The sequence below is a fragment of the Miniopterus schreibersii genome (assembly GCF_964146895.1).
Source record: "Miniopterus schreibersii genome assembly, chromosome: 20".
NCBI classification, from domain to species: Eukaryota; Metazoa; Chordata; class Mammalia; order Chiroptera; family Miniopteridae; genus Miniopterus; species Miniopterus schreibersii.
In genome coordinates this window covers 7,777,610-7,788,925 of record NC_138122.1, presented here as the reverse complement: position 1 = coordinate 7,788,925, position 11,316 = coordinate 7,777,610, and positions in this window count along the sequence as shown.

Here is an 11,316-nt window from a genome sequence, read left to right as displayed (position 1 = left end):
ATGTTCTCCCATCACCTCTCCACACTCCACCCATCTATTTATATGTACCAAGGAGCTAATGGTTATCAGAGCCAATGAAAAATGCTAGAAAGTTTGAATTTTTCTTCTCATGCCTTCTTCCTCAGTATTCAAATAACATAGACATTGTGACGTAGTTACTTGAACACATTCATTGTGGTACCTTGACAGTCAACCTGACAACCAAGGTGGCTATTAAGTGACGAATGGGTGGGTAGCGTCTACATGTGGACACTCCGGACAAAGGGATGATTCACATCCCAAGTGGGATGGAGCGAGATGGTCTGAGATTTCATCATGCTGCTCAGAACAGTGCACAGTTAAAACTTATGAATTGTTTATTTCTGGAATTTTCCATTTAGTATTTCCAGACCGCAGTTGACTGTGGGTAACTGAAGCAAAACTGCAGATAAGGGGGACTACTGTGTATATATAAAACGGGGGAGTGGTAAGCGCCTTAGCATGAGCATTACTGAAAGGTTCATCAAAATGCTGCTTCCAGAATGGAAGGCCAGTCTACCCCCTAGAATAGAGAGGTGCATTTTAACCCTCCAAATGACAGAAAAAAAATTTAAAATCTCGTCTCCACCAGCTATACAGTAGGCAATATGAACTTTATAAATCAAAGAGAATTTCTGTAACAAGTGATGTGAGTCCTGGGTTTTGCTTACATGTACAGAAACAGTAATAATCAGCTTGGTCAACCTGGAGATGAATATATATCGAATGAATGGTCTAAGAGATCCTCGGTAGAGAAATTGTGGGGTATTGTGATGACTGAGTCTCTCTAACTTGAAGGAGTTTTGAAGAGCAGCGGAGATTATGAATAATTCATATACATATATATATATTTCATGTTCATATATGTAATATAATATGTAATATTGGGACATAGACCTAATAGGAAAGACCTTCCTGATATGAGGGCCCTGTGAAGATAATTACTTTGGTAAGTGATTCCAATGAGCAGAATTGGGTTGGGACTAGGAAATTGAACAGGGAAAGAAGGAATGACAAGGATGTGGCACCGAGCTGGGGACTGCTGTAGGTGAGTGGGGGAGCCTCTGAGAGTGCACCTCAGACAGACTTCTGCCTTAAGTGCAGAAGGAGAGTAGTTTATCTATTGGCTTCTGTGCCCGTTGACCAAGGTTGTCTACTTCCAGGTTTGCTCAAATGTCAGATGACTAGTGAGTCCCTCTGTGTGGAGAGGAGCACCGGGGAGGAGCTACTGTCAGGTTAAGCCTGCGTTCCTCTCTAAACAATGCCATTTACTTAACATGTCGCTTTCAGCTAAGGTTTTTATCTGGAGCAGCTACTCAGTTCAAGGGTCCATTGCTTATAAAGCTATGGGCTGCCTGGAGAAAGCACAACCAATGTGGAGAGGAAACTAAAATTAGAGTGAATGAGATGGCCTTTGCCAACAGCAGCTCCCCGCCTCCCCATTTTTTTCCTGACTGCCCTTGACTTAGTATTCTTTGTGTACCAGACACGGCATTAAACACTTCACCAGGGTGACCGCTCTTGTTTAATCCTCGTGAGGTGGACACTATTATTGCTCCCATCTGGGGGTTGGTTGGCAGAATCAGATGTAGCTCAGTGATCTCAACCCATCAGCGTTTGATAAACCTGAAGACAGCAAGTGACTGTTTTCACTAAGGTTTGGAAAAGGCCTCGCCAGCCCCCAGCACTCTGTCCTATGGCTCTATTTTTCTTCTGAGTGTATTATTCATTGGTTTATCTATTTGCTTATTGCTGGCCTCCTGTGACTAGAACGTAAACGCCACTGGATTGGGATTTTCTATGTTTTGTTAAAATGATGCCTGGAACATGGTAAGTAGTCAATAAATATTTACTATTGGTTGAAAAAGGAAAAATGAGCTTTCATTGGTGTGGATGCAATGAAGTGTGTCTCATTTAAGAACTTTTCGATAAAGAGCGTTAGATACCGTTACAGGTAAGGGGAAAGTGGCAAAGTCACAGGGAGCAAGTATAGATCCCAGTTGGAAAATCATAGGCTGTGGAGTCAGTGATGGGAAAATGCAAAGAAAAAAATAAGAAAAGATGGGGACTCATTCACTTATCAATATATGGGGACACAATGGGGATAACTATCATAAGAGGTACAAGAAAGAGCAAAGGAGGTTCAGAAATTTGCCAACCAAAGATTTTCACCACCAATGTAATGCCACCAGGAATCCCCAAATTTGGGGTGCTATGAAGAGGGGAGACATTATCAGGTGCAAACAGCTCAGCTGTGACATAGTTCAGGCATGAGACAGCTCAGCTGAAGTGGCTTGGGTAGAGCCTGAGAGGGTGGTGAGGGGACCCTTGTCTTTGATGGAAACTGACAGTGCACCGAGCAGAGAGAAGAGAGGCTGATTTATATGAGAAGAGCTGCCACCCCTGGTCCCTGATTGGTCCACTTCTATGGAAATAAGGACTCCAAATCCTCACAGTTTGATTGGTTTAAATAGCACCATCCTGATTGGTTGGAATGGAGCTGCTGATTGGTTGGTAAAGATGAAAATGAGGGTATAGCTGTGAAGCTACGATTGGGCAGGAAAAGTCGCGGTCCTACTGGTCAGATTTCAATCCTAGGAGCTCTCTTATAAGGGAGCTCAGCCCGCGGCACAGGGCACAGCCTTTCTCTGAAGTGCAGTGAGCCTGAGGCCTCTGCAAGAAATGGCTGCAAGCGACTCTGGATATGAATTTGGGCCCGATTAACCACAAGGAATCCTTCTTGGCAGGTATTTTCGTTCTCGGGATCAACTAACTGAAGAAAGAAGAAAAAGGCTTGGAGGAGGCTGGCTGTGAGATGTTTGTAAGAGCCTGGCCTCTCTGAGGCATGTGTGTGAGTGAGCTGCGGTATGTGTCAGGAAAAGGGATACAAGAAGTTTCACACTAGAGAGACCTGGAGAGAATTTGACCATGTTGCCAAGTTTTTAGAGTCAAAGAAGGCAAAACTAATTTTTTCACGAATGCAGGTCCTCAAATGTCATCCAGAAATGGAGAGCAGCTTTGATTTAAGAAAAAACAACAACAAACAGAACAAACTACCAATTATGTAAAAATTAGCTCCCTGAGGGTGAATTTCTTGAAGTTGGCAAGGTTTAGAAAACCTGAGAGAAAAAATAAACAAAGCAAGTGATCTCGGGCTTGGGGGATGCCGATGGTGGAGCTGGGTGCTGTGTTTGGAGACAATAGTTGGACTGGAACTCTGTTTAGTGAATCACTGTTTCCTCGTTGGGATGAACTTGTCAGGCAGGTCTTCAAAGGACTCTATGAGCCTGAGGTCCCAGGAGCAGTGTCCCCACTCTTCTTCCTTTACCCTGGGCAGGGTGTGGCCTGGGGCTGGCTGGAATAGAAGAGACATTCCTGATCCCAGGCCGCTGTTCCTTCCCCTTCCTCCTGCACTGAGGCGTCAGAACTCGGGCCTTCAAACCTCAGGCTGGCATTTCTGACCTTTCCTGAAACTGTGCTGTTCTAACAAATACTATCACTATTACGTAAGTGATAGAAGTCAAGCCAGGAACATGCAGCCCAGGGAAGAAGTACATTTTATGTTTTGATTTCATTTCTTTTGGCAAAAACTTGTTTTTCACATCCCTGCTAGGGCAGAAATAAAGTCCACTTGGTGTGGAGAGTGGGGGGGGCCATTCTGCTTGGCCGTGCATTGGCCTGGTACTTGTTCTGGGTGCCGTGCTCCTTACAGGAGCCACCATGGGAAAGCACAGTGTGGGGAGGCCCCAGCTTGTAGAAATGAGGTGCCCCAACCCCCATGCCGGCTCCCACAGATTTCCCAGCAGGGCCAGATCTCCTCAGGGCAGTGACCTGGTTACAGATTTGATAAGACCTTGCTGGATCACGCACTGCATATAGCCCTATCTAAGTCAGAGGCAAGTCTGGGTTAAGAAAATACATTTGCCTAGTAGAAGTCACGTGTGTTGTTGAACAGATTATGAGTTGGTGCCATTTGTGGGACCATCCGTTTCCCAGCCACCCAGGCTGGAAAAATCAGAGTCGTCGAAATTTTTCTTTCTTTCCTTTAAGCCCTAGATAGAAGCAGTCACCAAATCTAACATTAAAATAATCCTGCCAGTGATTCCTTTCTTTTCAGCCTCTGTTGCCATGGTTCAGCCCAACATCTGGGGCAACCAAGAGACAGCTGAGCATGGGCTCTGGAGAAAGACGACCTGGAAGTGCACTTAGCCCTGTTGTGGGACTTAAACAACCTAACCTTTCTGTCCCTCAAGTTATTCTTATAAAATGGGACTGATAATGCTTCTTACTTTGCAGGGTTGTTCTAAGGGATAAATATAACAACATTTATAAATAGGAAGCTCGTTAAGCAGTGTGGTCCCATTGCAAAAGTGATCAGCAGAAAAAAGTCTAAGAATATGCACCAAAATGTTAAAGAGATTTTTATATTGAGGAGGGCTTTATCGGCTTTAAAAAAACTTGCATCTTCGTGATTTTCCATATTTTAACAATTTCTACAATGAACATGGATCACTTTTGTGTACCTAAAAACTATAAATAAAAATTCCACCAGAACTTTAAAAACCAGCTGAGACGATAGTTTATTAAAAATTTCCAGATCTTACCTTTGGCATAGATTCCCTCTCTAAGCAAGTTGCTAACTCACTCTGATTCCTATTTTGCTCACCTGTAAATGGGGGTTAATAAACTTTAAGTGAAAAAAAAATACTATTATGCACATATAATATATCTTATATAGTATCTATATTGTTTATATCTATACCTATACGTGTATCTGTAGCTAACCTCTATCTATACCCATATGCACAGTGTTGTATAAGTCATAGGAGACCGGGAGGAGTAAACAGTCCTGCTTTGGTAACAGGGTGGGGAGAGGAATTCCCCTCACGTCAGGCGGTGGCATCACTGACATCCACCCGCTGTTGGTGGCATTGACTCAGAAGGACTTTCCCACGAGCAAGAGCCAAGCCACTTTCATAAAACTTCACAAACTTAATGCAGAGGCGAAAGGGGATGGCGTGGGCCCATGGTAGCTGAGAGGGCTGCAAGTCTGGGAGTGCGTGACCACTTCCTAAGGAGCTCCGTGCCAGCTGTGGGACTTGAAATGAAAACTGGAGATTTCGACAGTTTGAGCAGAAGTGGGCAGAGCCTGAGCAATGCTGGTTATTCTGTTGCTATGATTCTCTTTTTCCCCTGGCTGATCAGCCCAAGAAATAAGTCATATATATATGACATATATGTATATATGTGTGTGTATATATATGTGATCTATATATGGTGTTCATTGAGAGAAGAGAGAGTTTGAAAGAGAGAAAAAATGAAGAAATGCAGAAAGGATAGTAACCCATTGAGAGAACAGATGTGCCAACTGAGACACAAGAAAGAATGATGTTAAATCCTAAATTTTATTGCAGTCCTGGTTCCTTGTGGCTCAGGGAAGCATGGTGGAACAAAATCTGCGTTCCCAGCTACTCAGTGGGCTCCCAGGGGTTGGTGAGACCTCATGTAATGTCGCTGCTCTAGGACTGGGAGGAGGTTAGGCTTTGAATGTTCCTAACATTTCCTCCAACATCCTTTGCCAAGAATTGTGGATATTAATGCCTATCTATTCTCTGGGATTTTTGTCTCAGGAAGTAAACAGTGTATGGGGCTGGTGTGCGTGTGTGTGTGTGTGCACACACACATGCACATGTGTAGCATCTGTATGTAGGTAGATAACCAGCAAATAAAATATTTTTAAATACCTATTTTGCATATGAGAAAATGTTCACAATATAGTTGGTAAGATTAGACATAACGAAGATTTAACCTATTATATATTTGACTAGAGCTTCACACACAGACAATAAAATATTTTTCAGCACTTTACAGATTTTATCACTGTTTAATATGTATCTTTCATCTGACTCTATGATAACCCTGTGAGGTAGGTGGAGTGTTATAATCCCATCTCACATGAGTAAATGTACTGGGAGGGGAAAAGTGGTTGTCCACAGGGAGTGGTAGGTGGGGACTTGAACCTAGCTCTTTAGACTCAAAATCTCGTGCTTTCATGCTACTGCACAAAGTGTAGTAATATTTTGTACCTTATATTTCATTTTATATATCTTATATACTATATACATTGCATACCTTAGATCTCACCAATCATTTTACCAAAAAATCTTGGTGTGACTTGTGGTCAAGATGGCAGAGTAGCCCTGTGCTGTGCTTGCTTCCTCACATGACCATATCAAAATTCCAACTAAGTTATATAACATGATAACCATCTGGAGACTAGCTGAGCAGAACTCCTATAACTAAGGATATAAAGAAGAAACCACCGTCAGGGTGGTAGGGGGGTGGAGATGCAAAACAGGCTGTGAGTTCTGAGAGATTTTTAGGAAAGTCCACAGCAATGACCAAGGACAAAAGCTTGTGTGTAACAGTAGCTGAGAGAGATTAGGGCTGGTGCGCTAGTTGGGCAGGGCAGGGTCTCAGGGAATCGCCGTGGTGGGGAGAGAGTGTTAGCCACAGGGTGTTAACTGCCACACCCATCTGTGGCCGTTAGGGATCCAGAGGCATCTTGGCTGTGGAGGTTTCTCCTGAAGAGTGTGGGGTCCCAGGCCGACCCTGGCCTCCCCAGGCCAGAACCCCAGTGCCAGGAAGAGAAGTACCCACAAGGCCTGACTGAAAATCAGTGATGCTTCTGTCTGGGTAGGAGAGAGGGCTGCTAAACACACACCCCTTAAGGGGCTGAACATAGACTCACCCTAAACTCACCCTGAACTCCAAAGAAGAGACAATAGCCCCAAAGCACCAGAACATACAGGAAGGAACTAAATGTCTGACTTCAGCACAAGGGTTGGAGGGGCAGCTAACTCCCCGAAAGAAGTGCTGGCAGGCTTCATTCATTGCTCATTTGTTAAGCCCTCCCTGCACCCAGCCTGCAGGTGCAGGAAGGTTTCCAATCTGAGTCTCCGTTATCCTGGCTTATCCCCTCGCCCACCATGGCGATTCCCCGAGACCCTGCCCTACCCAACTACTGCACCAGCCCTAATCTCTCTCAGCTACTGTTACACACAAGCTTTTGTCCCTGGTCATTGCTGTGGACTTTCCTAAAATCTCTCAAAGGTCCACAGACTCCCCAGATGCAGTGGCTGGCCTCAGCATGCCCCATGTCTCTTGCTAAGTGGCCCGAAGCCCAGCACTAGGGGCAGCCAGCTTCAGTTTGCAGCACAGCCTCTCCCAGGCACCTCCAGGCTCAACTGCTGATTACTTTGTAGCTCTTCCTGGGTGAGAACCCTAAAGAGTCCCCCCCCCAAAACCGATTAGAACTGATAAATTCAGTAAAGTAGCAGGATACAAATTAATATCCAAAAGTTGATTGCATTTTTATACACCAATAACAAACTGTCAGAAGGAGAAATTAAGAAAACAATCCCTCTTAAAATTGCATAAAAAATACCTAGGGATAAATGTAACCATGGAGGTAAAAGACCTCAGAAAATTCTTAGACACTGAAGAAGGAAACTGAAGTAGATACAAATAAATGGAAGATTATACTGTACTCCTGGATAGGGAGAATTAATATTGTTAACATGTCTACACTACCCAAAGCAATCTATAGATTCAATACAATCCCTATCAAAATACCAATGGCATTTATTTTACAGAATTGGAATAAACAGTTTGAAAATTAATATTGAACCAGAAATGACCCCAAATATTTAAGCAATCTTAAGAAAGGAGAACAAAGTTGGAGGTATATCACACTATCTGATATAAAACTATACTACAAAGCTATAGCAATCAAAACACATGGTTTTGACATAAAAACAGATACATAGATTAATGGAACAGAAGAGAAAGACCAGAAATAAACACACACCTATATGGTCAATTAGTCTATGACAAAGGAGGCAAGAGCATACAAGGGGGTAAAGACAGTCTCTTCAATAAATGGTGTTAGGAAAACTGGACAGACACATGCAGAAAAATGAAAGTAGACCACTTTCTTGCACCATATACAAGAAAAAATAAAAAATTGATTAAAGGCTTAAATATAAGACCCCAAACCATAAAACTTCTAGAAGAAAACGTAGGCAGTAAACTCTTTGACATTGCTCTCAGTAATATATTTTGGATATGTCTCCTCAGGCAAGGGAAACAAAAGAAAAAAATAAACAAATGGGACTACATCAAACTAAACTCTTTTTGCACAGGAAAGAAACCATCAACAAAACAAAAATACAACCTGCCTGAGTGGAAGAACATATTCACCAATGATATACCCAATAAAGAGTTAATATCCAAAATATAAGAACTGATATAAAAAAACACCAAAAAAATTGGATTAAAAAATAGACACAGGACCTGAATAGACACTTCTCCAGAAAGGACATACAGATGGACAATAGACATACATAAAGGTGTTCAACATCACTGATCATCAGATATATATACGTTAAAGCCACAACAGAGATCACCTTACACCCATCAGAATGGCTATTGTTAATAAATCAAACAAAAAAGAAAAAATCAACTAGCCTGTTTCTCTTTTTCCTATTTCCAATAAAGCTTGTGAACATAAATTTTCAAGACTGCTAATGGGAATACATTGAAAGTAATATCTTGTTATTTTAAACACCTTGTGTCTACTTTGATTTTTGTGTCCCACTGATGACACCCACCACATCCACACGTGCCTTTGACAACTGTCTCCACGCTGTGAGGTGGACGCACTTCAGAGGGGTGGTGAGGGAAACTGGCCGAAGCTTGGGAGGGTGTGGTGGTCGTGACGAGACACTGCCAAGGTCCCCCCCGAGGGAGGATTTGCTTCCCTGGGTGTTGGGAGTGTTGTCAGTGGACAGCAGTCAGGTCCTCAGGGAGCTGCCTCACCCGAGGTCACACCATCCTGGAGGAGGCCCACTTCCAACGACTGGTCAGGGCTGAGCGTAAAAGCCCAGCTATTTGGGCCCGTTCAGGACAACTCCGGGGTTCCCTGCGGACTCGGCCAAGCCTGCGGGACCTGCATTGCAGCCTGACTTCTCCCTGTGCTCACTCCTGCTTCCTTTCCCTTCCTTCAGAGGTGTGGCTCCCAGAGACCTTCCCTATGTACCATCCTGAGCCCTCAACTCTCAGAGTTTGCTTCTTGGAGAGTTTGAGCTACAAGTTATATCTAGCTATGCTTTCTTTAGGAGCAGGGGTTGGTAAACTTTTCTGTAAAGGGCCAGATAGTAAATATTTTGGGCCTTGCAGTCCAATCTTCCTTGATGGTGTGAGAGCAGACATAGATAATACGTGGATGAATGAGCATGGCCGTGTTCCAATAAAACTTTATTTATAATGTAGGAGCTGGGCTGGATTTGGTTTAGTTTGCTAGAGAATTACTGATTATTGCCGAGAATGGCTGATTAATAATTTCAGAGAACTGGAGAATTCTGGAGAATTCTGATGAATTTCCTCATGCCCAATGTTGCATAAGTTATAGAGCAGCTTGTTATTGGGCACGGTGAGAGCCGAATGCTGGAGAAAGCCAGTTGACACACTCCTCGCAGAGCTCACAGCCCATAAATGCAGTTTCAACATAGCAGATTTACGATCTAATGATAGAAGGTCCTTTTAGAAGTTGTCTTCTGCTCTGGGCAGAGTTATTTCCATTCAGACTGGCTCACTAGCAGCCTTGGCCCCTTCCTAGGATCCATGGAGGTGGGGAAAGAGGGCTCCTGAAGGGAAGGCTGAAGGAAGGAAATGGCCGTGGCCTCTGCCAGGACCTTTGCATATGTTATTTCACTTCATTCTCACAAACCGTGGGTATTAGCATCCCCATTTACATAGGAAGCAATAATCCCACAGGAGGTGAGGAACATGGTTTGCAAAGCTCTTAACAGCAGAATTGATTTCAAACCCAGGTACGCTGGACTCGAAAGTCCATGCTTTTTCCACTACCCCAGGCTGACCTGCCAGCCTGGCCTGGGATTGGAGATAGTTCCCCTTAAGCCCTGGTAGTTTCTGCCAGAGAGGCCTTGGCACAGGAGCTGGACTGTGGCTCTGCTCCTCAGCTTCCCTGGAGGCTGACTTTTCCCATCCTCGCCATCAGCCAGTTCTGGGCTGTGGCATCGGGTGAGCTGAGGCTTCTGGATCCCGGGCTGGCCAAGGTGCTGGCTGGGGTGCAGTTTCCTTTCCCTCCTCGCAGGTATGAGCACGGTGGGGGTGGCACCGGACCCTGTCACCTTCCTCTGCCAGGTAGCGGTCATCTTCCCCACAGGCCTTTTCTTCACAGCCTGTCGTCAGGGGGCTGGCCAGCACCTTGGGAAGGGAGAGAGGAAACTGGGAGGCTGGGGGCTGGAGGGAGCCGCGCTGCCACCGGGCTCTCTCATCCCGGGGCTGATGGAAATAACACCGCTCGGGCACCGGGGGACCTGGCCCTGGGTGAATCCCGTCAAATCTTGGAGTTGCTCTTTCCACCCACGTGCAGAGGATAAATGTTCTAGCCCGCCTACCTTCTGCACGGTGCAGTCGTGTGGATCAGCTCGAGTGACGTGTGACAGCCCTGGAGGAGCAGGACAGTGCCACCGTTCTCACGTCATGTCCATCAGAACCACCTGGAAGGCCATCAAAGCAAGATCCTGGGGCTCCCCTAGGAGTGTCTAACTCAGTCGATCCGGGCTGGGCCCGGGAGTTTGCATTTCGAACAAGTGCCTCACTCATCCTTCAAGGCCCTTTTCAAGTTTCTTTGCCATAAAGCCCTCTGACCTTCTAAACTGGGATGTCGCAGAGCCTGTGCTCCTGAGGACGGCAGCGGAGGCTGCCCGGAGTGCTCCCCTGGGCAGGTGAGGGGCCGGGTCCTGGCTCAGGGCAGTGTCGCCCTCCCTCACATAGGCGCGGACGGGGAGGCGGCGGAGTGCGTAACAGGTATTTGTCATCCCTCACTTACAGACTCGTGTTTTCTGTGTGCTGGGCTTCTCTTTAAAGTTAAGTTATATACTTCTTGGTGACAGCTGCGATGTCTTTCACTGCTGTATCTTCTATTACACTTGGCTTTGTGCAAACACCCTGAGCTCGGGGCTGCGTCATGTTCATTCTGAATTATTAGGACGAGCACAGGGGGGCCAGGCGATGGCAGAGGCTGCAAATAGTAATTTTCAGGTGTTGGAAGAAGTCTATTTCTTGAAGTTTTTGTTCTGGTCACAATTTAACTAAGAGAGACATGATGCACTTTCAAATTTAATCTGCATTAACACTTTTCACTTCATTTTCTTAGGTCTAAGCAACCAACAAACCAGTAAACCAGGCCTTCATTTGCAGTGTTTGCCA